The sequence below is a fragment of the Aquarana catesbeiana genome, linkage group LG03 (genome assembly GCF_042186555.1).
Source record: "Aquarana catesbeiana isolate 2022-GZ linkage group LG03, ASM4218655v1, whole genome shotgun sequence".
Taxonomy (NCBI): Eukaryota; Metazoa; Chordata; class Amphibia; order Anura; family Ranidae; genus Aquarana; species Aquarana catesbeiana.
In genome coordinates, this window is record NC_133326.1 from 171,504,256 (window position 1) to 171,532,033 (window position 27,778).

Consider the following 27,778-nt stretch of genomic DNA (forward strand, 5'->3'; position numbering starts at 1 on the left):
CTTTACAAGAGAAAGCTGCCAATTCCGATGCCCTTCTTGCGTAGGTTACTGCAATCAGAAAAAACAACTTCTTTGTCAAGAGGACCAAAGAAATATCCTGTATTGGTTCAAAAGGCTGTTTTTGTAAAACCGACAGGACAAGATTCAAGTCCCATGGGCACAAGGGTTTCTTGATCGGTGGAACCAGATGCATTACCCCTTGAATAAAAGCAAAGGAATGTGAGGCAAGCGGCCTTTGAAAAAATGCTGATAAGGCCGAAATTTGACCCTTAATTGTACTCATGGCCAATTTCATTTCTTCCCCCAACTGAAGGAAGGTGAGAACTCTACCTATGACATACTTTCGGGAATGCCATTTTCTAGCCTGACACCAAGAAATATAGGGCTTCCAGACCCTATAATAAATGGTTCTGGAAACCGGCTTCCTTGCATTAATTAGGGTGGTTACCACAGAACCTGTGAGCCCACGTTTTTACAGAATGTGGGTTTCAACAGCCAGACCGTCCAATTTAGCGACTATAAGGCAGGATGGAATACTGGCCCCTGCAACAAGGGGTCTGGACGGTCTGGGAGAGTCCAAGGCTTCCCCATTGACATCCTGATGATCTCTGCATACCAGGATCTTCTGGGCCAGGCTGGGGCTACCAAAATCACCGGATTTCGTTCCTGCCTGACTCTGCGAAGGAGCCGAGGTAGCAGCTGATCTGGGGGGAATGCATACATTTGTGAAAACTGATCCCATGGGGTCACTAATGTGTCTGTGCAAGAGGATCCCTTGATCTTGATACAAAGTTGTCCAATTTCTTGTTGAATCTGGACACTAATAGATCTATGTCCGGGGTGCCCCATCTTTGGCATATAGCCAGGAAGATGTCGGGGTGGAGAAACCTTTCTCCCGGGAAAATTTGTTGATGACTCAAGAAATCCGCCTGCCAATTCTCTACCCCTGGAATGAAGACTGCTGATACAGTGGGGCAAAAAAGTATTTAGTCAGACACCAATTGTGCAAGTTCTCCCACTTAAAAAGATGAGAGGGGTCTGTAATTGTCATCATAGGTATACCTCAACTATGAGAGACAAAATGTGGACACAAATCCAGACAATCACATTGTCTGATTTTTGAAAGAATTTATTTGCAAATTATGGTGGAAAATAAGAATTTTTCAATATCAAAAGTTCATCTCAATACTTTGTTATATATCCTTTGTTGGCAATGACAGAGGTCAAACGTTTTCTGTAAGTCATCACAAGGTTGTCACACATTGTTGCTGGTATGTTGGCCCATTCCTCCGTGCAGATCTCCGCTAGAGCAGTGATGTTTTGGGGCTGTCACTGGGCAACACGGACTTTCAACTCCCTCCAAAGGTTTTCTATAGAGTTGAGATCTGGAGACTGGCTAGGCCACTCCAGGACCTTGAAATGCTTCTTAGGAAACCACTCCTTCTTTGCCCGGGCGGTGTGTTTGGGATCTTTGTCATGCTGAAAGACCCAGCCACGTTTCATCTTCAATGCCCTTGCTGATGGGAGGAGATTTAGCACTCAAAATCTCACGATACATGGCCCCATTCATTCTTTCATGTACACAGATCAGTCGTCCTGCTCCCTTTGCAGAGAAACAGCCCCAAAGCATGATGTTGCCACCCCCATGCTTCACAGTAGGTATGGTGTTCTTTGGTTGCAACTCAGCATTCTCTCTCCTCCAAACACGATGAGTTGTGTTTCTACCAAACAGTTCTACTTTGGTTTCATCTGACCATATGACATTCTCCCAATCCTCTTCTTGATCATCCAAATGCTCTCTAGCAAACCTCAGACGGGCCCAGACATGTACTGGCGGCGTAGTGTGTTACTGATGGTGGAGGACAGAGGAGATACAGGTCTGTGAGAGCCTGAAATCTTGCTTGTTTGTAGGTGACCAAATACTTATTTTCCACCATAATTTGCAAATAAATTCTTTAAAAAATCAGACAATGTGATTGTCTGGATTTGTTTCCACATTTTGTCTCTCATAGTTGAGGTATACCTATGATGACAATTACAGGCCTCTCTCAGCTTTTTAAGTGGGAGAACAATTGGTGGCTGACTAAATACTTTTTTGCCCCACTGTAGGTAAGGCACATGCTCCTCTGCCCAAGTCAGAACATGATTCACCTCTTTCTGGGCTGCACGACTTCTGGTGCCCCCTTGGTGAATGATATAGGCCACTGCCGTGGCATTGTCGGACTGTATCCTGACAGGACAGCCCCGCAATCTATATGTCCAGGCTGTTAACGCTAGACGTGCTGCCCGAATCTCTAGGACACTGGTAGGCAAGGTCCTTTCGGACACTGACCATTTCCCTTGGACGGTGGTCTCTTCCAGGACTGCACCCCAACCCAAGAGGCTGGCATCCGTTGTTACCACTTTCCAGGTAACCGGCATGAAGGACTTTCCCTTCAGCAATATCTTGGTTACCAACCACCAATTGAGACTCTGGAATACTTTCAGGGTCAGACGCACTGGATGATCCAAGGTTTGTGTATCATGGTCCCAAGCAGACAGAATGCTGTTGTGCAGCAGTCTTGAATGGAACTGGGCATAGGGCACCGCTTCGAATGATGCCACCATGTTTTCTAGCAACCTCATACAAAGGCGTATGGAAGGATCCTTCTTTGTCCTGAAAACTTGGACCAGCTCCCTTATGGAGTTGATTTTTGCCTAGGGCAAGAACACCCTTCTTTGGGCTGTGTCTATGACTACGCCCAGGTACTCCAGCCTTCTTACCGGATGCAAGAAAGATTTTTCTAGGTTGACAATCCAACCCAGCTTTTCCAAATACTTGACCATACTGAACACGCCCTGGTCTAGCTCTGCCACTGACTGATCTATTAGTAATGCCATTACCATCACACTCTTGCCCCTTAGTCTTGCTAGTACAGGGGGACAGAATTTTTGTGAATACTCGGGGAGCTCTGGCTAGCCCAAAGGGTAGGGCCACAAATTGAAAGTGGCGGTGTTCTACAGCAAAACGCAGAAACTTCCGGTGAGCTTGAAATATAGGCACATGAAGGTATGCATCTTTGATATCTATTAATGCTACAAATTCCCCTCCCCACAGGATAGAGACAACTGACCGAATTGACTCCATGCAAAAGGAGCGAATATTTAGGAACCGATTCAGATTTTTGAGGTCTAGAATGGGTCTGACATCTTCATTCGGTTTTGGTACCATGAAGAGATTTGAATAGAACCGCATTCCTCGCTCCTCTGACGGGGTCTCTGTGATGACTCCCTGAGAGACATCAATCGGTCTAATGCTAGAAACAAAGACCTTCTTTTCTCTGGATCCTTGGGTACATTGGAACTCATAAAGTGATCCAGAGGGAGTTTCTGAAATTCTAGTTTGTAGCCTAGGCTACTACAGAGGTGACCCATCTGTCTCAGATTTCTTCCTGCCAAGCCCCTGAAAACTTCAGAAGTCTTTCCCCCACTCGATCGAGCGGGGGTGCCCCTTCACAAGGAGGCTTTGGGATTCTGTTTTGCAGGTTTTTGCCCCCAGGACTTCTTTGGGGCCTGTGCTTGGCCTTGAGGCCTACTCTTTGACCCTGACGATGGAGGCCATCGCGACTGCCTGGACGCTGATGGTCCTGATACTGGAGAGGAGGCTCTTTTATATGAAGAACGCTTACTCTTCCTTTTAATCGGTAGAAGGGTACTTTTACCACTTGAAATTTTTTGGATGTATTTATCCAAATCCTCCCCAAACAACCGTTCCCCATGAAAGGGAAAACCAGCTAATAGCTTTTTACATGGTGATTCAGCTGAACAATGTTTTAGCCACAGAATTCTATGCATGTGTACCAATAGGAGGGCTAGGTGGGATGCCTGATGGATGGAATCTTTGATAGCATGAACTGCAAAACACAAGGCCCTGGGCAACTCAGACAGGTCCTGATTCCCTTCCCCTTGAGCAGGCACATCTTTAATGACCTGTTTAACCTCATCTTTAAGAGCCTGGCAAATACCTATTGCTGCTATTGTAGGTTGTGCCACTGCTCCAGCCATGGAAAAGGAGGCTTTAAGTAAGCATTCCAGTCTTTTGTCAGCTGGATCCTTAAATGCCATAGCATTGTCCACTGGACACGTCAGACTTTTATGAACAGAGGAGATAGCTGCATCAACTGCCGGCAAACTCCACTTTTTCATAAATTTTTCTTCCATAGGGTAAAGAATAAAAAACCTCTTAGGAGGAAGAAAATGTGAGTCTGGGTGATCCCAGTCTGCATACATTAGCTGTTCCAGTAAGGGATGTACAGGAAAAGCATGACGATTCTGTAGGGGTTTCAGAGAGCCCAGGGAAGAAAAGGAAGCCTCAGCTGTGTCTGCTGGAGGCATCTTATACCCAGGAGTGGACCAATTCCCTTAGGGACTGGATCAGTAACCTTTGGGATTGTGAGGCTGGAACAGGCTCCTCTGAGTCTGAGTCCTCAGAGGATGAGACATCTGTTTGTCTCTCTTCCTGATCCTCCAAAGGTAACACAATATCTCCTGCCCATTCCTGTCATAAAGCCAGAAGGTCAGTGGCAGGGGAGAGGGATCTATTGCATTTTTTCCAATCCAGCTAATGCTGAAGCCAAATCATCCTTAGTGTCATATGCAGAGGCTGGAAGGTTAGAAGCAGTTGCAACACCAGAAGGCCTAAATGGCTCAACTTGGTTTGTTGCTTCAGGTCTTTCAGGAGAAGATGGTACTGTGGAAGTCTGACTAGGATCCTCAGACCCTGACCTTAGCGCCCTTGCACTTCTCCCTGAAGCATTACCCCTTGTATTACGGAAAGATATAGTCCTAAGCACAAAGCAGAGGTACTAACACATGCATCTACTGCTGAGCACTAGTCCAGCAATTAGTATTATGCCACTAATAATTTGCTCAGCCTGATGCTGAGTAGATTTGCCTAAAAAATGCTATTGTCCACCAACCATACAGCTTATGTGCCCCAGATACGCTCTGTGTCTTTATTCCACCAGCCAACCTGTTTGTTGCAAAGAAAGCAAACTTTATAGGGAAAATGAGCCCTGCACATGCGCTGTGCGTTGTGCACGGTATTCCTCGTGCACGTTGGCCACTTAGGCCACGCCTCAGGATCGCCTCCCCCCCTCCTAACTTACAAAATAAGCTATTTTCCCGTGCACGCACGCTAAGCACGGTCCGATCGAATGGCATGGACCGATCGGATAGTGTGGTGCGATCGGATGGCGTGGTCCAATCGAAATGGCAGGGGGGGGGAGGGGGAAGGTGCTTTTCAGGGGTACCCAACACCCGAAGGTAGAAGACCCCCACTTTACATGGTGGCCAAGAGCAGGCTTACAATCTGGCACTCAAATGCTGAACAGGAGCTGAAACATGGTAATGTAAACTTAACATGTTCTATCACACCCTCTAGTGGAGACAACAGGTTAGCACAATCTATTCAAAATAGAGAAGTCCATAAGTGTAATACTTTAGGATCTTCTCACTTACCAAACCTTGCCACAGGATACTGCTGCAATACAGACAGACCCAATCTTCACTCATCACGGCAAGAGTGTCATGGCAGACCTTCAAGGACTGGGTCCCTTGAAAATGGGGTTCCTCTCCCTTGGACCTGTATAGCAATCAGCCAGACAACCTTCTGGTTATGATAAAAAGAACCCAGGTGTCGAACCCCAGAGTCCAGCCCTCAAAAGAGGAGCGTTACAGGCAAAACCTTGGTCTTATTTCTCGAGGCTTGGGTATCATTCATTTTGGCTTTTTTATTAGCACTTTGAATGGATCCGATAGAAAGGCATAGCCCCGTGATTCAGTCAAGAATCTTTTTAGCAGAGCTTGTTTGTAGCACAACATAACCGTGACCAACACCTAGACACTAGCGAAAAAATGGAGGTGCTCCCGGTATAGGAGGGGTTATATAGAAGGGGACTTCCTGTCTTTGAAGTGTACCAGTGTCCATTCACCTATAGGTGGCGTATAACCCACATAGTAATTACTATGGCTGCTCTGTGTCCCGTGATGTACGAATAAGAAATATGAGCATTTAAAATGTCTTGTATCATTATACAATAGATGTTTATATTACTAACCTTTATTTAAGCATTCACTGTAAAAGGTCATCATAGACTGAAAACTCTGTCTAAGAAGAAGCAAGAAAGTATATTACAAATTCTTAAAGCGACAGTCTCTATATACATACATATATATAACTCAACATTATCAGACCCCTATAATTCTACTCACTACACACTGTATTAATTAATCTGCATTGTCATGTTTAAAACACCAATCTTGTTTCATGTCTATGAACATTATACCTGCAGACAAAAATAATAAAATTTTGCTACGTGAATTTTCAGCACAATAATGTACTGTTTTACTGTTACTATGGTATTGCTAGGTTCTTCCACAGACTGCACCTGCCGAATTGAGCATGCATAATAATAGGATCTTGTCATTCTGACACACAATGCTACGTTTAAAGTGATTATTATATTTTTGTTAATGAAAGTTAAATCAGAACTCCAATCAAACAGTGAAAATAAATAATGCTCGTGTCTTGTACGTTGGACTTATCATTTCTCTACTGCAGTGAATAGTACTGCTTTGTCATCAACACTTTCCTTTCTCTGATGAGATCACTCTGCTTTCACCTCCTGCCTGCACTCTTCACTGTGTGCTGCAACAAAGGCTGATTGACTTGGAGTATAATGCTTTGCCTTGATGCTTGATCCCATGATCTGAAATAAAGAATCTTACATTTACCACCACTTTAGTGCTTGGCACTTAGACTCCTAATCCAATGTTCAGATCTTGATGAGATCTCAGATTGCCTGCCACTGTTCATCTGAAATAAATTTTCAATAGCCACAAGTTAACTGATTATATATGTGGCATAGTCAGGGCAGCCATCAAAAATTGTGGGGACCTTTAGACAGCTTTAGGCCTGCCCCCCCCCCCCTTCCCGGGCCCGACCACCAACATTCTCCAGGGCCTACCCACTGGCCGTCCCACCGAATCTGCCCACTAGCCATCCCACCAAGTCCTTCAGTGCACACACTTTTATTTTAACACTCATACAATGTCATATATGAAAATGCACAGTGTATTATAAAGTCATTTAGTACTTTCAAGGTTTAACAGTAGGAAAATATATTTTGCCCAAAAGAGAAATCCCGATCCAGCAGCTGTATGCTCTCAGCCCTCCCTCACACCTGTACGCTCGCATCCCCCCCCTCACACCTGTACGTTCTCAACCCTCCCTCACACCTGTACGCTCGCATCCCCCCCAACAACTGTACGCTCTCAGCCCTCCCTCACACCTGTACGCTCGCTTCCCCCCCTCACGCCTGTACGCTTGCAGCCCCCTCACACCTATACGCTCTCATCGCCCCTCACACCTGTACACTCTCAGCCCTCCCTCACACCAGTACGCTCTCAGCCCCTCTCACACCTGTACGCTCGCATCGCCCCCCTCACACCTGTACACTCTCAGCCCTCCTCATACCTGTACGCTCGCAGCCCCCCTCACACCTGTATGCTCGCATCGCCCCCCTCACACCTGTACACTGTCAGCCCTCCCTCACACCTGCACGCTCTCAGCCCTCCCTCACACCTGTATGCTTTCAGCTCCCTCACACTTGTACGCTTGCAGCCCCCTCACATCTGTACGCTTGCATCCCCCCCTCACACCTGTACGCTCTCAGCCCTCACACCTGTATGCTTTCAGCTCCCTCACACTTGTACGCTTGCAGCCCCCTCACATCTGTACGCTTGCATCCCCCCCTCACACCTGTACGCTCGCATCCCCCCCAACACCTGTACGCTTTCAGCCCTCCCTCACACCTGTACGCTTGCATCCCCCCCTCACACCTGTACGCTTGCATCGCCCCCCTCACACCTGTACGCTCTCAGCCCTCTCACACCTGTATGCTTTCAGCCCCCTCACACTTGTAGGCTTGCATCCCCCCTCACACCTGTACGCTCGCATCCCCCCTCACACCTGTACGCTCTCAGCCCTCCCTCACACCTGTACGCTCACACCCCCCCCCCCACAACTGTACACTTGCAGCCCCCCTCACACCTGTACGCTCTCAGCCCTCCCTCACACCTGTACGCTCGCAGCCCCCCTCACACCTGTGCGCTCGCATCGCCCCCTCACACCTGTACACTCTCAGCTCTCCCTAACACCTGTACGCTCTCAGCCCTCCCTCACACCTGTAAGCTCCCATCCCCCCTTACACCTGTACGCTCGCAGCCCCCTTCACACCTGTACGCTTGCATCGTCCCCTCACACCTGTATACTTTCAGCTCTCCCTAACACCTGTATGCTCCCCGCCTTCCCTCACACCTATAAGCTCTCAGCCCCCCTCACACCTGTACGCTCTCAGCCCCCCTCACACCTGTATGCTCTCAGCCCTCACACCTGTATGCTAGCATCCCCCCCAACACTTGTATGCTCTCAGCCCTCCCTCACACCTGTACGCTTGCATCCCCCTCACACCTGTACACTCTCAGCTCTCCCTCACACCTGTACGCCCTCAGCCCCCTCACACCTGTACGCTCACATCCCCCTCACACCTGTATGCTCTCAGCCCCCTCACAACTGTACGCTCGCATCCCCCCTCACACCTGTACGCTCTCAGCCCTCGCTCATACCTGTGCGCTCTCAGCCCTCCCTCACACATGTACGCTCTCAACCCCCCTCACACCTGTATGCTCTCAGCCCTCCCTCACACCTGTACGCTCGCAGCCCCCCCTCACACCTGTGCGCTTTCAGCCCCCCCTCATGCCTCTACGCTTGCATCCCCCGTTCACACCTGTATGCTCTCAGCCTTCCCTCACACCTATACGCTCTCAGCCCTCCCTCACACCTGTACGCTTGCAGCCCCCCTCACACCTGTACGCTCTCAGCCCTCCCTCACACCTGTACGCTCTCATCCCCCCTCACACCTGTACACTCTCAGCACTCCCTCACACCTGTACGCTCTCAGCCCCCCTCACACCTGTACGCTCTCAGTCCCCCTCACACCTGTATGCTCTCAGCCCCCCTCACACCTGTACGCTCTCAGCCCCCCCTCACACCTGTACACTCGCATCCCCCCTCACAGCTGTACGATCTCAGCCCCCTCACACCTGTATACTCGCATCCCCCCTCACACCTGTACGCTCTCAGACCTCCCTCACACCTGTGCGCTCTCAGCCCTACCTCACATGTGTACGCTGTCAGCCCCCTCTCACACCAGTATGCTCGTATCCCCCCCTCACACCTGTACGTTCTCAGCCCTCCCTCACACCTGTACGCTCACAGCCCCCCCCACACCTGTACGCTCGCATCCCCCCCTCACACCTGTACATTCTCAGCCCTCCCTTACACCTGTACACTCTCAGCCCTCCCTCACACTTGTACGCTTGCAGCCCTCCCTCACACCTTAATGCTCTCAGCCCCCTCACACCTGTACGCTTGCAGCCCCCCCTCACACCTTTACGCTCTCAGCCCCCCTCACACATGTACGCTTGCATCACCTCTCACACTTGTACGCTCTCAGCCCTCCCTCACACCTGTACGCTCTCAGCCCTCCCTCACACCTGTACGCTCTCAGCCCTCCCTCACACATGTACGCTCTCAGCCCTCCCTCACACCTGTACGCTCGCAGCCCCCCTCACACCTGTACACTCGCACCCCCCCTCACACCTGTACACTCGCATCCCCCCTCACACCTGTATGCTCTCAGCCCTCCCTCACACCTATGCGCTCTCAGCCCTAACTCACACACCTGTATGCTCTCAGCCCACCTCACACCTGTACGCTCTCAGCCCTCCCACACACCTGTACACTTGCAGCCCCCTCACACCTGTACGCTCTCAGCCCCCCCTCACACCTGTACGCTCGCATCCCCCCCTCACACCTGTATGCTCTCAGCCTTCCCTTACACCTATACTCTTTCAGCACTCCTACACCTGTACGCTTGTAGCCCCCCTTCACACCTGTATGCTCTCAGCCCTCCCTCATACCTGTACATTCTCAGCCCTCCCTCACACCAGTACACTCGCATCCCCCCTCACACCTGTACATTCTCAGCCCTCCCTCGCACCTGTACACTTGCAGCCCCCCTCACACCTGTACGCTCGCAGCCCCCCTCACACCTGTACGCTCGCATTGCCCCCTCACACCTGTACACTCTCTGCTTTCACTCACACCTGTACGCTCTCAGCCCCCCTCACACCTGTACGCTCTCAGCCCTCCCTCACACCTGCACGCTCTCAGCCCTCCCTCACACCTGTATGCTCTCAGCCCCCCTCACACCTGTACGCTCTAAGCCCCCCTCACACCTGTATGCTTTCAGCCCCTCACACTTGTACGCTCGCAGCCCCCCTCACACCTGTACGCTTGCATCCCCCCTCACACCTGTATGCTCTCAGCCCTTACACCTGTATGCTCGCATCCCCCCAAAACCTGTACGCTCTCAGCCCTCCCTCACACCTGTACGCTCGCATCCCCCCTCACACCTGTATGCTCTCAGCCTTCCCTTACACCTATACCTCTCAGCCCTCCTACACCTGTACGCTTGCAGCCCCCCCTCACACCTGTACGCTCTCAGCCCTCCCTCATACCTGTACGCTCGCAGCCCCCCCCCACACCAGTACACTCGCATCCCCCTCACACCTGTACGTTCTCAGCCCTCCCTCACACCTGTACGCTCACAGCCCCCTCACACCTGTACGCTCGCATCCCCCCTCACACCTGTACACTCTCAGCACTCCCTCACACCTGTACGCTCGCATCCCCCCCAACACCTATACGCTCTCAGCCCTCCCTCACACCTGTATGCTCGCAGCCCCCCTCATACCTGTACGCTCGCATTGCCCCCCTCACACCTGTACACTCTCTGCTTTCCCTCACACCTGTACGCTCTCAGTCCCCCTCACACCTGTACGCTCTCAGCCCTCCCTCACACCTGTACGCTCGCATCCCCCCCTCACACCTGTACTCTCGCAGCCCCCCTCACACCTGTACGCTCGCATTGCCCCTCTCACACCTGTACACTCTCTGCTTTCCCTCAAACCTGCACGCTCTCAGCACTCCCTCACACCTGTACGCTCTAAGCCCCCCTCACACCTGTACGCGCTAAGCCCCCCTCACACCTGTATGCTTTCAGCCCCTCACACTTGTACGCTCACAGCCCCCCTCACACCTGTACGCTTGCATTCCCCCTCACACCTGTATGCTCTCAACCCTCACACCTGTATGCTCGCATCCCCCCCAACACCTGTACGCTCTCAGCCCTCCCTCACACCCGTACGCTCGCATCCCCCCCTCACACCTGTATGCTCTCAGCCTTCCTTTACACCTATATACTCTCAGCCCTCCTACACCTGTACGCTTGCAGCCCCTCTCATACCTGTACGCTCGCAGCCCCCCCACACCAGTATGCTCACATCCCCCCTCACACCTGCACATTCTCAGCCCTCCCTCACACCTGTACGCTCGCAGCCCCTTCACACCTGTACGCTCGCACCCCCCTCACACCTGTACGCTCTCAGCCCTCCCTCACACCTGTACGCTCACATCCCCCCCAACACCTGTACGCTCTCAGCCCTCCTTCACACCTGTACGCTCGCATCCCCCTCACACTTGTATGCTCGCAGCCCCCCTCACACCTGTACGCTCGCATTGCCCCCCCTCACACCTGTACACTCTCTGCTTTCCCTCACACCTGCACGCTCTCAGCCCTCCCTCACACCTGTATGCTCTCAGCCCCCCTCACACTTGTACGCTCGCAGCCCCCCTCACACCTGTACGCTTGCATCCCCCCTCACACCTACCTGCATGCTCTCAGCCCTCACACCTGTATGCTCGCATCCCCCCAACACCTGTACGCTCTCAGCCCTCCCTCACACCTGTACGCTCGTGTCCCCCCCTCACACCTGTATGCTCTCAGCCCCCTCACACCTGTATGCTTTCAGCCCCCTCACATTTGTACGCTTGCATGCCCCCCACACCTGTCCGCTCGCAGCCCCCCTCACACCTGTACGCTTGCATCCCCCTCACACCTTTATGCTCTCAGTCCCCTCACACCTGTACTCTCTCAGCCCTCCCTCACACCTGTACGCTCTCAGCCCCCCTCACACCTGTACGCTCTCAGCCCTCCCTCACACCTGTACGCTCGCAGCCCCCCCTCACACCTGTAAGCTCTCAGCCCCCCCCACACTCACACCTCTACGCTTGCATCCCCCGCTCACACCTGTATGCTCTCAGCCTTCCCTCACACCTATACGCTCTCAGCCCTCCCTCACACCTGTACGCTTGCAGCCCCCCCTCAAACCTGTATGCTCTCAGCCCTCCCTCATACCTGTACGCTCTCAGCCCCCCTCACACCTGTACGCTCTCAGCCCCCCTCACACCTGTATGCTTTCAGCCCCCTCACACTTGTACGCTCGCAGCCCCCTCACACCTGTACGCTCGCATCCCCCCCACACCTGTACGCTCCCATCCCCCCCACACCTGTATGCTCGCATCCACCCTCACACCTGTACGCTCTCAGCCCCCTCACACCTGTACGCTCGCATCCCCCCTCACACCTGTATGCTCGCATCGCCCCCCTCACACCTGTACACACTCAGCCCTCCCTCACACCTGCACGCTCTCAGCCCTCCCTCACACCTGTATGCTCTCAGCCCCCTCACACCTGTATGCTTTCAGCCCCCTCACACTTGTACGCTCGCAGCCCCCCTCACACCTGTACGCTTGCATCCCCCCCTAACAACTGTACGCTCTCAGCCCCCCTTACACCTGTACGCTCTCAGCCCTCCCTCACACCTGTATGCCCTCAGCCCTCCGTCACACCTATACGCTCGCAGCCCCCCCTCACACCTGTACGGTCGCAGCCACCCCTCACACCTGTAAGCTCAAGCCCCCTCACACCTGTATGCTCGCAGCACCCCCTCACACCTGTACGCTCTCAGCCCCCCTCACACCTGTACGCTCTCAGCCCCCCTCACACCTGTATGCTCTCAGCCCTCCCTCACACCTGTACGCTCTCAGCCCCCCTCACACCTGTACGCTCTCAGCCCTCCCTCACACCTGTATGCTCTCAGCCCCCACTCACACATGAACGTTCTCAGCCCCCTCACACCTGTACACTCTCAGCCCCCCTTACACCTGTACGCTCTCAGCCCCCTTACACCAGTACGCTCTCAGCCCTCCCTCACACCTGTATGCTCTCAGCCCTCCCTCATAGCCTGTACGCTCTCAGCCCCCCTCACACCTGTACGCTCTCAGCCCCCCTCACACCTGTATGCTTTCAGCCCCCTCACACTTGTACGCTCGCAGCCCCCTCACACCTGTACGCTCGCATCCCCCCCACACCTGTATGCTCGCATCCACCCTCACACCTGTACGCTCTCAGCCCCCTCACACCTGTACGCTCTCAGCCCTCCCTCATACCTGTACGCTCTCAGCCCCCCTCACACCTGTACGCTCTCAGCCCCCCTCACACCTGTATGCTTTCAGCCCCCTCACACTTGTACGCTCGCAGCCCCCTCACACCTGTATGCTTTCAGCCCCCTCACACTTGTACGCTCGCAGCCCCCTCACACCTGTACGCTCGCATCCCCCCCCACACCTGTATGCTCGCATCCACCCTCACACCTGTACGCTCTCAGCCCCCTCACACCTGTACGCTCGCATCCCCCCTCACACCTGTATGCTCGCATCGCCCCCCTCACACCTGTACACTCTCAGCCCTCCCTCACACCTGCACGCTCTCAGCCCTCCCTCACACCTGTATGCTCTCAGCCCCCTCACACCTGTATGCTTTCAGCCCCCTCACACTTGTACGCTCGCAGCCCCCCTCACACCTGTACGCTTGCATCCCCCCTCACAACTGTACGCTTGCATCCCCCCTCACAACTGTACGCTCTCAGCCCCCCTTATGCCTGTACGCTCTCAGCCCTCCCTCACACCTGTATGCTCTCAGCCCTCCGTCACACCTATACGCTCGCAGCCCCCCTCACACCTGTACGGTCGCAGCCACCCCTCACACCTGTAAGCTCGCAGCCCCCTCACACCTGTATGCTCGCAGCACCCCCTCACACCTGTACGCTCTCAGCCCCCCTCACACCTGTATGCTCTCAGCCCTACCTCACACCTGTACGCTCTCAGCCCCCCTCACACCTGTACGCTCTCCGCCCTCCCTCACACCTGTATGCTCTCAGCCCCCACTCACACATGAACGTTCTCAGCACCCTCACACCTGTACACTCTCAGCCCCCCTTACACCTGTACGTTCTCAGCCCCCCTTACACAAGTACGCTCTCAGCCCTCCCTCACACCTGTATGCTCTCAACCCTCCCTCACACCTGTATGCTCGCAGCCCCCCCTCACACCTGTACTGTCGCAGCCACCCCTCATACCTGTAAGCTGCCACCCGTACGGTTTTCTCCCGGACAGTCCGTTTTTGAATGATGTGTTCGGGTTTACTTTTGCCCCAGACCCGGACACATCATTCACACGGACTGCACCTAGGGTGACATGTCTCCCCTCTCCCTGACAGCAGCTTGGTTCAGCAGAGCAGAGTGTTAGTGTATCAAAGCTCCTCCCCTCCTCCTCCTTCTCCGTTCTGTACACACGAGGAGGAGGGAGGAGCAGGGACGCGCTGATATCAGGTCTATAGAAAGTTTTTATTATGCTCTGTAGATGGAGGAGGGAGGGGGAGAGAGCGGCTGGAAAGGAGGAGAAGGTAGAAAATATATGGATTGATCGATGGGTTAGGAGGATATGTGCTGGGGGGGCTTTGGCAGGGGGAAGATATGCTAGAGGTGGGGATTGGATTTGAAATCTGGCAACCCCTCCTTGCACTATCTCTCTTCCTTCCCAAAAGACCCCTCCAGCACATATCCTACCCCCCACCCCTCCCCCTTGCACTGGCCCTCTTCTTTCACAAAGTGCCCCCCAGCACATATCTGACCACCCCAAGAGCCCCAAGCACATATGGGAACAGACTGTAAATGATGGGCATAGAGGCTGTATGATTGGCAAGAGGCTCCATATGATGGACACAGTGGCTATATGATGGGCACAGAGGCTGCATATGATGAGCACAGAGGCTGTATGATTGGCACAGAGGCTGCATAAGATGGGCACAGTGGCTGTATGATGGGCACAGAGGCTGTATAATGGTCACAGAGGCTGCATATGATGGGAACAGAAGCTGTATGATTGGCGCAGAGGCTGCATATGATGGGCACAGTGTCTGTATGATAGGCACAGAGGCTGCATATGATGGGCACAGTGGCTGTATGATGGTCACATGCTGCATATGATGAGCACAGAGGCTGTATGATTGGCACAGGCTGCATATGATGGGCACAGAGGCTGCATATGATGGGCACAGAGGCTGCATATGATGGGCACAGTGGCTGCATATGATAGGCACAGTGGCTGCATTTGATGGGCACAATGGCTGCATTTGATGGGCACAATGGCTGCATTTTATGAGGCACAGTGAGGCTGCAATTTATGTTTTTTTTCAGAATTTTTCAGTTTGTTTGAGCACCAACCGCCACTGCCCCCCAGCACATATCTAACTCTCCCCACCCCCCTGCTAGCACTAGCCCTCTCCCTAGGACATATCTGACACCTTCATTCCGTGCAGAACACTCACAATTCAGCCACGCGCACTGTTTGCTGCGGCGAGCTATGCGACGCATCACTACTCTCTTTCAGGCCACCAAAAGTGTTCCAGGTTTTTTTACAATCTTATAGCGTATCCCCCCCAAATAAAATGCCGCCGCTAAAGTGTTTGGGTTTGGCTTGAAGAAAAGGTGGCAACCCTAACACAGACACACGTACACAGACACACGTACACAGACACACATGTACATAGATAAACAGACACACGTACACACACACACACACACACGCGTAAACAGACACACACATGTACACAGACACACACACATGTACACAGACACACACATGTACACAGACACACACACACATGTACACAACACGCCTCACTTGTACAAAAGCCTACAGAAAGCCAGCGCAGCCATGGAGCTCCCCTGCACCTGACTCTGCCTTCTCCCATTTGGCCAGGCCCGTCCAGACGATTGGGCCCCTTACAGGTGTATGGGCTATACCCCCCTGATGGCAGGCCCTGGATATAGTACCAGTTAAATTACACACACCCACAATTAAAAAGAATAAACAAACCCTGGCTGGATGCCATTTGAAAGTTTTGCACTCTCCAGCTTTTGTAAATAACCCCCAAAGAGTATATATAAATTTAGAAATACAATTGCTGACCCCCTCCTCATGTCTCCTGCATTGTAACATTTTAAAAATACATTTAAAGAAGAATTCCAGTGAGATTTCCTTCCTGGGAAATGATCAGTAAAATAAAAAAAGTATTTGAGAGCAGAACTTATGAAACCAGCACATAACAGCCATAAGCATAGAGATGCACACCAATATAAAAATAATACAAACTTTATATAAGAATAGATTAATAACAGTAAATAACAGTAAATACATCTGAACCATGTTGAAATTGTGCACACATACTCGGGTATGTATAGTTATTAATAGAGATACTTTCAGATGAATGTTGCAGCAGAGTCCAATTGCAGGGGCCCCTGAGGATGTCTTTGTGCCGGAGACCTGAAGATAAGATCTGCGGTCAAGGGGAGATCTTACAACTGTTGTCCAACCAGCCTGGAATGGAGCTTCTCATCGGTAGGAACTGTGGTGTGGTACTGGAAATCAGACTCAGTTTATATACTCTGTGCCTTAGTCCCTGCCTAACAGTTTTCAATCTGACATGCAACCATACCTTTAAGCTAATGATACCGTCATGGCCACTAGATGCCTAACCTAACTATAGAATCCAAGACCAGAAGGGACAGGGTTAACTAGAATAACAGGAGCTACAAATAAACTATATTGCAATAAAAAAGGTTCTCCTACCAATAAACTGGAAGGTGACCACTACACATACAGTGGGACAGACATAGCTATCTGGCACTGTGCATGTGAAATAATAACCAGGAAATTGCAGAGATACTCTGGATAGAAGCTTAGCAGCTGCAGTTAAACTATCAGATCATAGGAATACTTGCATATTAGTCCCTTCTGGATTGGGGTTTAGTAACCTGGACAGGACAGGTGGTTGAGACTTTCTCTCTCTCCACTTCCTCCTTCCAGGGTTTCAAAGCCAACAACCCAGGGACAGAAAGTGCATACATAATATATTTACAGGCATTAACAAATTCAGACAGTAAAAGGCAGCAGATCATTACACCAGGTATGGTATATTTTTACACAGTTCCATCTTGGACCAATGTAACTATGTATATACCATACCTGGCAGATGCCCCTGGAACAGGGTTGCCAACCTCCTGCAGCATTTTATACTGACAAAACATGGGAAATTTTACATTAATTTAGAGAATGCAAAGCATTCTAAGAATGGCGCCCCTGCTGAGTGGCTAAGTTCAAAACACAGTGCGGGACCCGAAAGCAAGTGGAGATGACTGGAGTAGCAGCATCTACTTCAGTGATTTACAGCTTCCAGGGGCATTAGCCAGGTATGGTATACAGTGGGGGACGGAAAGTATTCAGACCCCCTTAAATTTTTCACTCTTTGTTATATTGCAGCCATTTGCTAAAATCATTTAAGTACATTTTTTCCCTTATTAATGTACACACAGCACCCCATATTGACAGAAAAACACAGAATTGTTGACATTTTTGCAGATTTATTAAAAATGAAAAACTGAAATATCACACCTTCCTAAGTATTCAGACCCTTTGCTGTGACACTCATATATTTAACTCAGGTGCTTTCCATTTCTTCTGATCATCCTTAAGATGGTTCTATACCTTCATTTGAGTCCAGCTGTGTTTGATTATACTGATTGGACTTGATTAGGAAAGCCACACAATTGTCTATATAAGACCTTACAGCTCACAGTGCATGTCAGAGCAAATGAGAATCATGAGGTCAAAGGAACTTCCTGAAGAGCTCAGAGACAGAATTGTGGCAAGGCACAGATCTGGCCAAGGTTACAAAAAAAATTCTGCTGCACTTAAGGTTCCTAAGAGCACAGTGGCCTTCGTAATCCTTAAATGGAAAACGTTTGGGACGACCAGAACCCTTCCTAGAGCTGGCTGTCTGGCCAAACTGAGCTATCGGGGGAGAAGAGCCTTGGTGAGAGAGGTAAAGAAGAACCCAAAGATCACTGTGGCTGAGCTCCAGAGATGCAGTCGGGAGATGGGAGAAAGTTGTAGAAAGTCAACCATCACTGCAGCCCACCACCAGTCGGGGCTTTATGGCAGAGTGGCCCAACGAAAGCCTCTTCTCAGTGCAAGACATATGAAAGCCTGCATGGAGTTTGCTAAAAAACACCTGAAGGACTCCAAGATGGTGAGAAATAAGATTCTCTGGTCCAATGAGACCAAGATAGAACTTTTTGGCCTTAATTCTAAGCGGTATTCTAAGCGGTATGTGTAAGCACACAGCTAAAATAACGAAGGTGTGGCTTCACAACAACTCTGTGACTGTTCTTGAATGGCCCAGCCAGAGCCCTGACTTAAACCCAATTGAGCATCTCTGGAGAGACCTAAAAATGGCTGTCCACCAACGTTTACCATCCAACCTGACAGAACTGGAGAGGATCTACAAGGAGGAATGGCAGAGGATCCCCAAATCCAGGTGTGAAAAACTTGTTGCATCTTTCCCAAAAAAACTCATGGCTGTATTAGATCAAAGGGTGCTTCTACTAAATACTGAGCAAAGGGTCTGAATACTTAGGACCATGTAATATTTCAGTTTTTCTTTTTTAATAAATCTGCAAAAATGTCAACGATTCTGTGTTTTTCTGTCAATATGGGGTGCTGTGTGCACATTAATGAGGAAAAAAATGAACTTAAATGATTTTAGCAAATGGCTGCAATATAACAAAGAGTGAAAAATTTAAGGGGGTCTGAATACTTTCCGTCCCCACTGTATACCAATGTAACCATGTAAAAATATACCATGCCTCGAATTCTTAAAGTGTTACTAAGGAAAGAAAGAAAGAAAGAAAGAAAGAAAGAAAGAAAGAAAGAAAGAAAGAAAGAAAGAAAGAAAGAAAGAAAGAAAGAAAGAAAGAACAACAGGCCCAGATCCTACACCACAATGGCAATAGATGTATTCCAGAAAGTTTAACAATCAACAGACAAAGATACTCCAAACACCTGGTGTTGGCACTTAAATCATTCTCACCTGTGCCCAATGCAGCGTGACCAGTGCCCAATGTGGCCTGTGTGTTCCCAATGCAGCGTGGCCTGCCCGTGCCCAATACAGCCTCATCTGTGCCCAATACTACCTCCTGTGCCCACTTGTGCCCAATACAGTGTGTCCAGTGCCCAATGCAGCCTCACCTGTGCCCAATGCAGCCCAATGCAGCCTCACCAGTGCCCAATGCAGCGTGGCCAGTGCCCAATGTAGCATGACCTGCCTGTGCCCAATGCAGCATGTCCAGTGCCCAATGCAGCTTACCTGTGCCCAATGCAGCGTGGCCTGCCTGTACCCAATACAGCCTCACCTGTGCCCAATACTGCCTCACCTTGCCCACCTGTGCCCAATGCAGCATGACCTGTGCCCAATGCAGCGTGACCTGCCTGTGCCCAATGCAGCATGACCTGCCTGTGCCCAATGCAGTGTCCAGTGCCCAAGCAGCCTCACCTGTGCCCAATGCAGCCTCACCTGTGTCCAATGTGGCCTGCCTGTTCCCAATGCAGCGTGGCCTGCCCGTGCCCAATACAGCCTCACCTGTGCCCACCTGTGCCCAATGCAGCCTCACCTGTGCCCAATACTGCCTCACCTGTGCCCAATGCAGCCTCACCTGTGCCCAATGCAGCCTCACCTGTGCCCAATGCAGCGTGACCCATGCCCAATACAGCCTCGCCTGTGCCCACCTGTGCCCAATGCAGCCTCACCTGTGCCCAATACTGCCTCACCTGTGCCCAATACTGCCTCACCTGTGCCCAATGCAGCTTCACCTGTGCCCAATGCAGCAAGACCTGTGCCCAATACAGCCTCACCTGTGCCCAATGCAGCCTCACCTGTGCCCAATACACCCTCACCTGTGCCCAATGCAGCCTCACCTGTGCCCAATACTGCCTCACTTGTGCTCAATGCAGCTTCACCTGTGCCCACCTGTACCCAATGCAGCCTCACCTGTGCCCAATGTAGCGTGACCCGTGCACAATGCAGCCTCACATGTGCAGAGAAACAGGCGAGCCAGTGGCAGAACTACCGGGGAGGATGAGGAATGCATACTGCAGCCCTCAAATGGCTGTTGGTAAGCGTGGGGCTGCCTCAGAGTGGGGGGCGAGCACCGCCCGCACGGTCCCCCAGCCAGGGGAAGTGAGGAGAGAAAGAGGCGCGCTGTCCATACGAGCAGAGAGCTGTAAGAGCTTTCATTAGAATTTCCTGTGTTCCCGGGGCTCCCCGTCACTTAACAACAAGCCAAACAAGTATTGCTTTGTGCCTGATCACCTCATACCTAGACCTCTTAGGCTTAGATACCTGGAAGCTTCTCATTAGGTTGACTGCGCAATGTCCTGTGTGTTTTGTTTGAAGTGACAATGTTGTCTCTTTCTTTTATCCAATTTTAATAGTGTTTGGAGGGGTAGGCCACTGTGCTGGTCCTCCTTTACAACTCATTTTTTCCTCTATCCCCCTACCTCCAATTCAGATACAGTCATATAGTTGTGGAGGTACCCCGTTCAGCTGGACAAATCGGTTTTTCAATATTGGTTGATAACTCAGTAGTTTGAGATCCATCTTTTACAATATATTACCAAGTGCACTAGGCTTTAGCCTGGAATTCTAGTCTAATTATTGTCACTCGATCAACTGTCCTTGATTCTGTTGCATCACATTCATTTTTACAGTTTTACTAAGGTACTTGCCTGAAATTGTTAAAAATGGTGTAAAAGCGGAAGCAAAAAGAGCTTTCACTATAGGTAACTCTTTTTTTTTAAATTACATTCAGTGGGGAGATATACTTTTAATGCAACATTAAAGGGGTTGTAAACCCTCGTGTTTTTTCACCTTAGTGCATCCTATGCATTAAGGTGAAAAGCCTTCTGACACTGACCGGCCCCCCCCCCAGCCCCCCCATTTTACTCACCTGAGCCTTTTCATTCCCTCGGCGGAGACGCGCTCTTCCTCTCTGCCCGTTGTCTCAGCTCTTGATTGGACAGATTGATAGCAGCGCAGCCATTGGTTCCCGCTGCTGTCAATCAAATCCAATGACGCGGGCGCCAGGGGACGGGGGACAAGTCCTGCATTCTGTGTGAATGTACACAGAAACAGGACTCGGGAGCGCGCCCGCATGGTTGTCCACCTTAGGAGAGCCTTCTCCAACGTGGGCACTCGATGCTGGGAGGAGATACCAGCACCGCCGGGGAACCCCAGAAGTCGAGGTTCAGGGCCACTCTGTGCAAAACAAACTGCACAGTAGAGGAGAGTATGACATGTTTGTTATTTAAAAAAAAAAAAAACAGGGTTTGCAACCCCTTTAAGAACAACACTATTAGACACAAAAGGGTTGATTTACTAAAACTGGAGAGTGCAAAATGTGGTGCAGCTCTGCAAAGAAACCAGCTTCCAGTTTTTTTTGTCAGAGCTTAATTGAACAAGCTGATTGGCTACCATGCACAGCTGCACCAGATTTTGCACTCTCCAGTTTTAGTAAATCAATCCTAAATTCAATACATTGCTTGGAGGATGCCTTGATATGAAACCCAAAAGCAAACATTTATTATACTTAAGGTTGCCACCTTACAGGGGCGGATCCAGGGGGGGGCAACGGGGCAATTGCCCCCTCCGAGAAATGCAGGTGAGTGACTGTCACTGTGAGAGAGCCCGCTGGCGGGCGGCTCCGTAAGTGAGAGAGCCGCCGGGCGGCTCCATAGGTGAGAGAGCCGACGGGCGGCTCCATAGGTGAGAGAGCCGCCGGGCGGCTCCGTGAGTGAGAGACCTGCTGGGCGGCTCCGTGAGTGAAAGAGCCGCCGGGCGGCTCCGTGAGTGAGAGAGCCGCTGGGCAGCTCCGTGAGTGAGAGAGCCGCTGGGAGGCTCCGTGAGTGAAAGAGCCGCCAGGCAGCTCCGTGAGTGAGAGAGCCGCCGGGCGGCTCCATAGGTGAGAGAGAGAGAGCCGCCGCTGACATGTGCCGCTCGATGTGTTTGTGGGCGGGCTGCTGGCCAATCAGGGAGCTGACATCATCTCTCACCGCCCGGCGCCCGCCCTGCATCCCTGCAGTTCCCCCCCACCATGCAGGCAGCTGCGGCAGCAGAGAGATTACACCATCTCTCTGCTGCCTGTCTCTGGGACACAAGAGACCACCTTAGCAGGTGGGAAGGGACAATCTTCATCTGGTGACAGGCGACATGGCAAGTGACAATCTGCATCTGGTGACAGGCGACGTGGCAAGTGACAATCCGCAACATGTGGCAGGCGACATGGCAAGTGACATGGCAAGTGACAATCCGCAACGTGGCAGGCGACGTGGCAAGTGACAATCTGCATCTGGTGACAGGCGACGTGGCAAGTGACAATCCGCAACATGTGGCAGGCAACGTGGCAAGTGACAATCTGCATCTGGTGACAGGTGACGTGGCAAGTGACACACTCGGGGCTCCCACTGATTCTGCATTATGGTGAGTTAAACTATTTAATTTTTTATAACAATGTAATAATAGTAATAATGTGCTTCAATCATCCTGACACCATAACAACCATGGTGCCGAGATGATTGAAGTGCCAACACCAGCCATCTCCCCGATAGATGTACCCCAAAAAAATATATTTTCTGGCAGTGCCCCTCCCGAGACTAGACTCTGGATCCGCCCCTGCCACCTTATCCCTTTAACCACTTCAGCCCCGGAAGGATTTAGCCCCTTCCCGACCAGAGCACTTTTTGTGATACAGCACTGTGTCGCTTTAACTGACAATTGCGCGGTCGTGCGACATTGCACCCAAACAAAATTGATGTCCTTTTTTTCCCACAAATAGAGCTTTCTTTTGGTGGTAATTTTATTTTTTGCACTATAGACAAGAAAAGAGCGTCAATTTTGAAAAAAAGCAATTTTTTTTAACCATTTTCTATAATAAATATCCCCAAAAAATTAATAAAAAACAAATTTCTTTCTCAGTTTAGGCCAATATGTATTCTTCTACATATTTCTGGTAAAAAAAAAATCGCAATAAGCGTATATAGACTGGTTTGCACAAAAATTATAGCGTCTACAAAATAGGAGATAGTTTTATGGCATTTATATTAGACTTTTTTTTTTTTAATTAGTAATGGCGGCGATCTGCGATTTTTAATCGTGACTGCGACATTATGGTGGACACTTTTGACACTATTTTGGGACCATTGACATTTATACAACAATCAGTGCTATAAAAATGCACTGATTACTGTGTAAATGACACTGGCAAGGAAGGGGTTTAACACTAGGGGGCGATCAAGGGGTTAAGTGTGTCCTGGGGAGTGATTTTAACTGTAGGGGGGATGGGCTCACTACAACATGACAGTGATCACTGCTCCCAATGACAGGGAGCAGTAGATCTCTGTCATGTTGCTAGGCAGAACAGGGAAATGCCTTGTTTACAAGCGCGCGTGCCCACTTTGCCGCGATTTAAAGGGGATGTACCTGTACGCCCATTTGCCCAGCCGTGCCATTGAGCCAATGTATATCATCATGCACTGGTTGGCAAGGGGTTAAACCCAAACACATATGAATTACACAGGTTCTGAGGCTAATTTAAAGCAGATGAGACACCAAGTGTGTTTAAAGCGGAACTTCTGTCATTTTTTCATCTTTCCATCTATTAAATCTCCTTTCCTTGTTGTTTTAACTTTGGATAGTAAAACATTTTTTTTCTGCCAGTAAATACCTTATACAGCCCACTTCCCGTTTCTTGTCTGGTAAAAAGCCTAGGCTTATGACATAATGCACAGCTCTCTCTCTCACTCTCCTGAGAGTTTGCCAGGAAGGGAGGGGGGTGAGTCAAAAGAGGGCCAATGAGAGCTGCAGGGCTGCAGAGCTGGAGGTGTGCCTCTGTGTGTCTGTGTAAATTCAGGAAGTGAACAGGCAGCAGCTTCAGCTGCCCACAGTAAAAAAGGTTGCAGCCAGATTTAGTGGAGGGAGATTTCTGCAGCATATTTGGCAAGTACAGAATCACAGTATATATAAAATAATATGCAAAGTGATTGGAGGGACTGCAGTTCCTCTTCAATTACCACCTTAATCAGCCACAGAACCTGTGTAATTATTATGTGTTTGGTTTTAAAGGGATAAGGTGGCAACGCTAATTATACTGCAGCTTATGAATTGTTATGCCTCGTACACACGAGCGGACTTTCCAGCAGACTTGGTCCGACGGTCTTTCCTCCGGACTTTCCGGCGGACTACCTGAACGGACGGACTTGCCTACACACGACCGAACTTTCCGGCAGGCTAGGTCCACCCGTCTGTCCAACGGACTTTCGCCGGAGTTACGGTGGACTTTCAGAATGAACGGACTTGCCCACACACGGACAAGTCCGTTCATTTTGAACGTGACTCGGGTACGACGGGACTAGAAAAGGAAGTGAATCTTGCCGCTTTCATCGGCGAGATTGACACCTTGTGAGCCCCGTCGCGGAGCATACCAGGCCCTTAGGTCTGGTACGGATTGTAAGGGGAACCCCCTACGCTGAAAAATCGGCGTGGGGGTTCCCCCAAATCCATACCAGACCCTTATCCGAGCACGCAGCCCGGCCGGTCAGGAAAGGGTGTGGGGACGAGCGAGCGCCCCCCCCCCCCTAAACCGTACCAGGCCGCATGCCCTCAACATGGGGAGGTGGGTGCTTTGGGGAGGGGGTGCCCTGCGGGGCCCCCCCACCACAAAGCACCTTGTCCCCATGTTGAGGAGGACAAGGGCCTCTTCCCGACAACCCTGGCCGTTGGTTGTCGAGGGTCTGCGGGCGGGGGGCTTATCGGAATCCGGGAGCCCCCTTTAATAAGAGGGCCCCCAGATCCCAGCCCCCCACCCTATGTGAATAAGTATGGGGTCAACATCACCTGGTGACCACGCCCCCCTAAAACGTCACACTCCCAGCATGCCCAGGGACTGTGACGGCATAAGGGGGCGGGGTCTCCGCCTATATAAGTCACATCTGAGCACTCAGAGAGCATTTCAGCCTGAGAGACCGTCGTGTCAACATCGGAAGAAGAGAAGAAGAGAAGAAGCCCAGAAGCCAAGAAGCCAGAAGTCCGGACCTCCGCTGGCAAAAGAGCGGCATGAAGATAGCGGAGGAGCCGGCAGAAGAACTGGAACACCGGGAGAAGAGGCCCGAGAGAGCGGAGAAGAACCAACCGGATGCCGGGAGAAGAGGAACCGGAGGGACCCCCGAAGTCGGAAGAAGACCCCCCCCCCGGAGCAGTCTATTAAATTACTTTAAAAACCTGTGTAGTGTATTTTATTATTGACACTTTTTCCATCGGTAAATGGGTAGGGGTACCATGTACCCCATACTCATTCACATAGGGTGGGGGGCCGGGATCTGGGGGCCCTCTTATTAAAGGCCGCCCGCAGACCCCGACAACCAATGGCCAGGGTTGTTGGGAAGAGGCCCTTGTCCTCATCAACATGGAGATAAGGTGCTTTGTGGTGGGGGGCCCCCGCAGGGCACCCCTCCCCCAAAGCACCCACCCCCCCCATGTTGAGGGCATGTGGCCTGGTACGGTTCAAGAGGGGGGGGGTGCTCGCTTGTCCTCACCCCCTTTTCTGACCAGCCGGGCTGCATGCTCGGATCGGGGTCTGGTATGGATTTTAGGGGGGACCCCACGCCGTTTTTTCGGTGTAGGGGGTTCCTTTTAAAATCCATACCAGACTTAAGGGCCTGGTATGCCCCACGCTCGCCGCAATAGGAAAATGTGTTTTTCCTATTGCAGCGAGCATGAGATGCAATACCCTGCCCTTGCGTCGTATCTGGTCCGTCGGACCAGCATACAGACGAACGAGACGAACGGGCTTTCCGTCAGGAACTGAGTCCGGCGGACTAAGATTTGAAACATGCTTCAAATCTAGGTACGGCGGACTTTTGGGAAAAAAAAGTCAGCCGGAGCCTACACACGAACGGATTGTGCGGCGGACTCTGGTCCGCCGGACCAAGTATGCCGGAAAGTCCGCTCGTGTGTACACGGCATTAGATGTGGTGGCTGTATTCGTTTTCTTTTTAGGCTTCCTTTTCTTTATATTTATCTGGTAATCTGGCCAATAAGTCTGTTTTTTTCATACAGAACAAGTTGTCCTGCAGATGTAGCAGTTAAGCTGGCCATACATCGTCAGGTTTTTTTTTTTTTTACTTTTGTTCAAACAGCGGGTTGAATAAAAAAACTGACCCGATTTCCCCATCCCTACATTTGATGTGGATGGGGAAATCCTCCCCACTGTGTCATTTTACTTTGATGACAGGGAGACTCCCATGTTGTCAGAATACACAGATCAGCCCATTTTCATCACCTGCAGAGCTGATCGAAGGAAAATATACTGACAGTGCCCTAAAAACAAGTCAATTGGTAGATCGACTTCTGTCGACTTCATGATTTAAAATTCAGCCGGTCCTTGCTGAACAGGACAAATTTCAATCCAGGTAGAGAGGGTTGAGACAAACCATTTACCACTGACAGGGGTGCTTACAATGGTCAGCTTTAAGTTATTTATATAAAACCTGTTGCTGTAAGCCCCTATTCACACCGGTGCGACTTGTTGTGCGATTTGACTGTTCCAAATCGCATGACAAGTAGCACCTGGTTGCCAGCAATGGAACCGTTCACATCTTGTGACTCATGTCGCAGCGATTATGAAAAAGGCTCCTGCAATACTTTTTACTGATTTCATTGGGACTTCTGTTAAATGAATTTGCAAGCAGCAATGAAATCAGCAGTGCAAATCGCACTGATGTGCGGCTTTGAAATCGCGCTGAAGTAGAAACCAGGGCTTAGTGCTCAAGAAGTGTTAGCTGGAGTTTGGCTTCAATTCGTTAGTGTAGCTAAATCAGCTAGCATAGCTAACGCTACTCTCCCCCAGACTAGCAATGCTGCTGTCCAAAAGTGTCTCTGTTGCTCCTTTATCGAGAGTGTTACCAGGTAAATAGAGAGGGAACAAAGCCTAACTAATCTAGCCAACACATTTAATGATTGGTCAGCTACAATTTAATATAGTTTTGGTTTTGGGTTTAACCACTTCCTAACTGCACCATAGCCAAAAGATGGCTACAGCGTGGCTCTCTAGTCCTAGGAGGGTGTCCATGGATGTCCTCCCAGAAATACGCCCATTGTGCACCCCCATCCGGTGCGCTCTGTGATCACTGTGTCCTTGACACAGATGGTGGTAAAGGGCCAATCACAGCGGCCCTTTACTATATGATAAACTGTGTCCATTCACAGCTGACCACAGTGTAAACAGAATTGATGGTAACCGGCAATCCTGACAGGGGACATGCACACAGATAATCAGGTCACTCATCATCAGTGCCCTGATTATCAGTGGAGCCCCATCAGTGCCAATCAGTGCCATCAATGCTGCTCATTAGTGCTGCCCATCAGTGCTTTCTCATCAGTGCCATCAATGCTGCTCATTAGTGCTGCCCATCAGTGCTTTCTCATCAGTGCTGCTCATCAGTGCCTTCTCATCAGTGCCACCTCATCAGTGCCCATCAGTG

At 50.8% G+C, this 27,778-nt stretch overlaps 1 long non-coding RNA gene across 1 annotated transcript in view; it reads right to left on the reverse strand.

Annotated features, from left to right (window-relative positions):
* LOC141131824 (uncharacterized) overlaps positions 1 to 27,778 on the reverse strand; it is a 45,385-nt gene that overhangs the window by 8,114 nt on the left and 9,493 nt on the right. The window contains exon 3 of the long non-coding RNA XR_012242815.1: positions 6,099 to 6,148. This is a non-coding gene — a long non-coding RNA (uncharacterized lncRNA). The remainder of the gene's footprint in view (positions 1 to 6,098; positions 6,149 to 27,778) is intronic.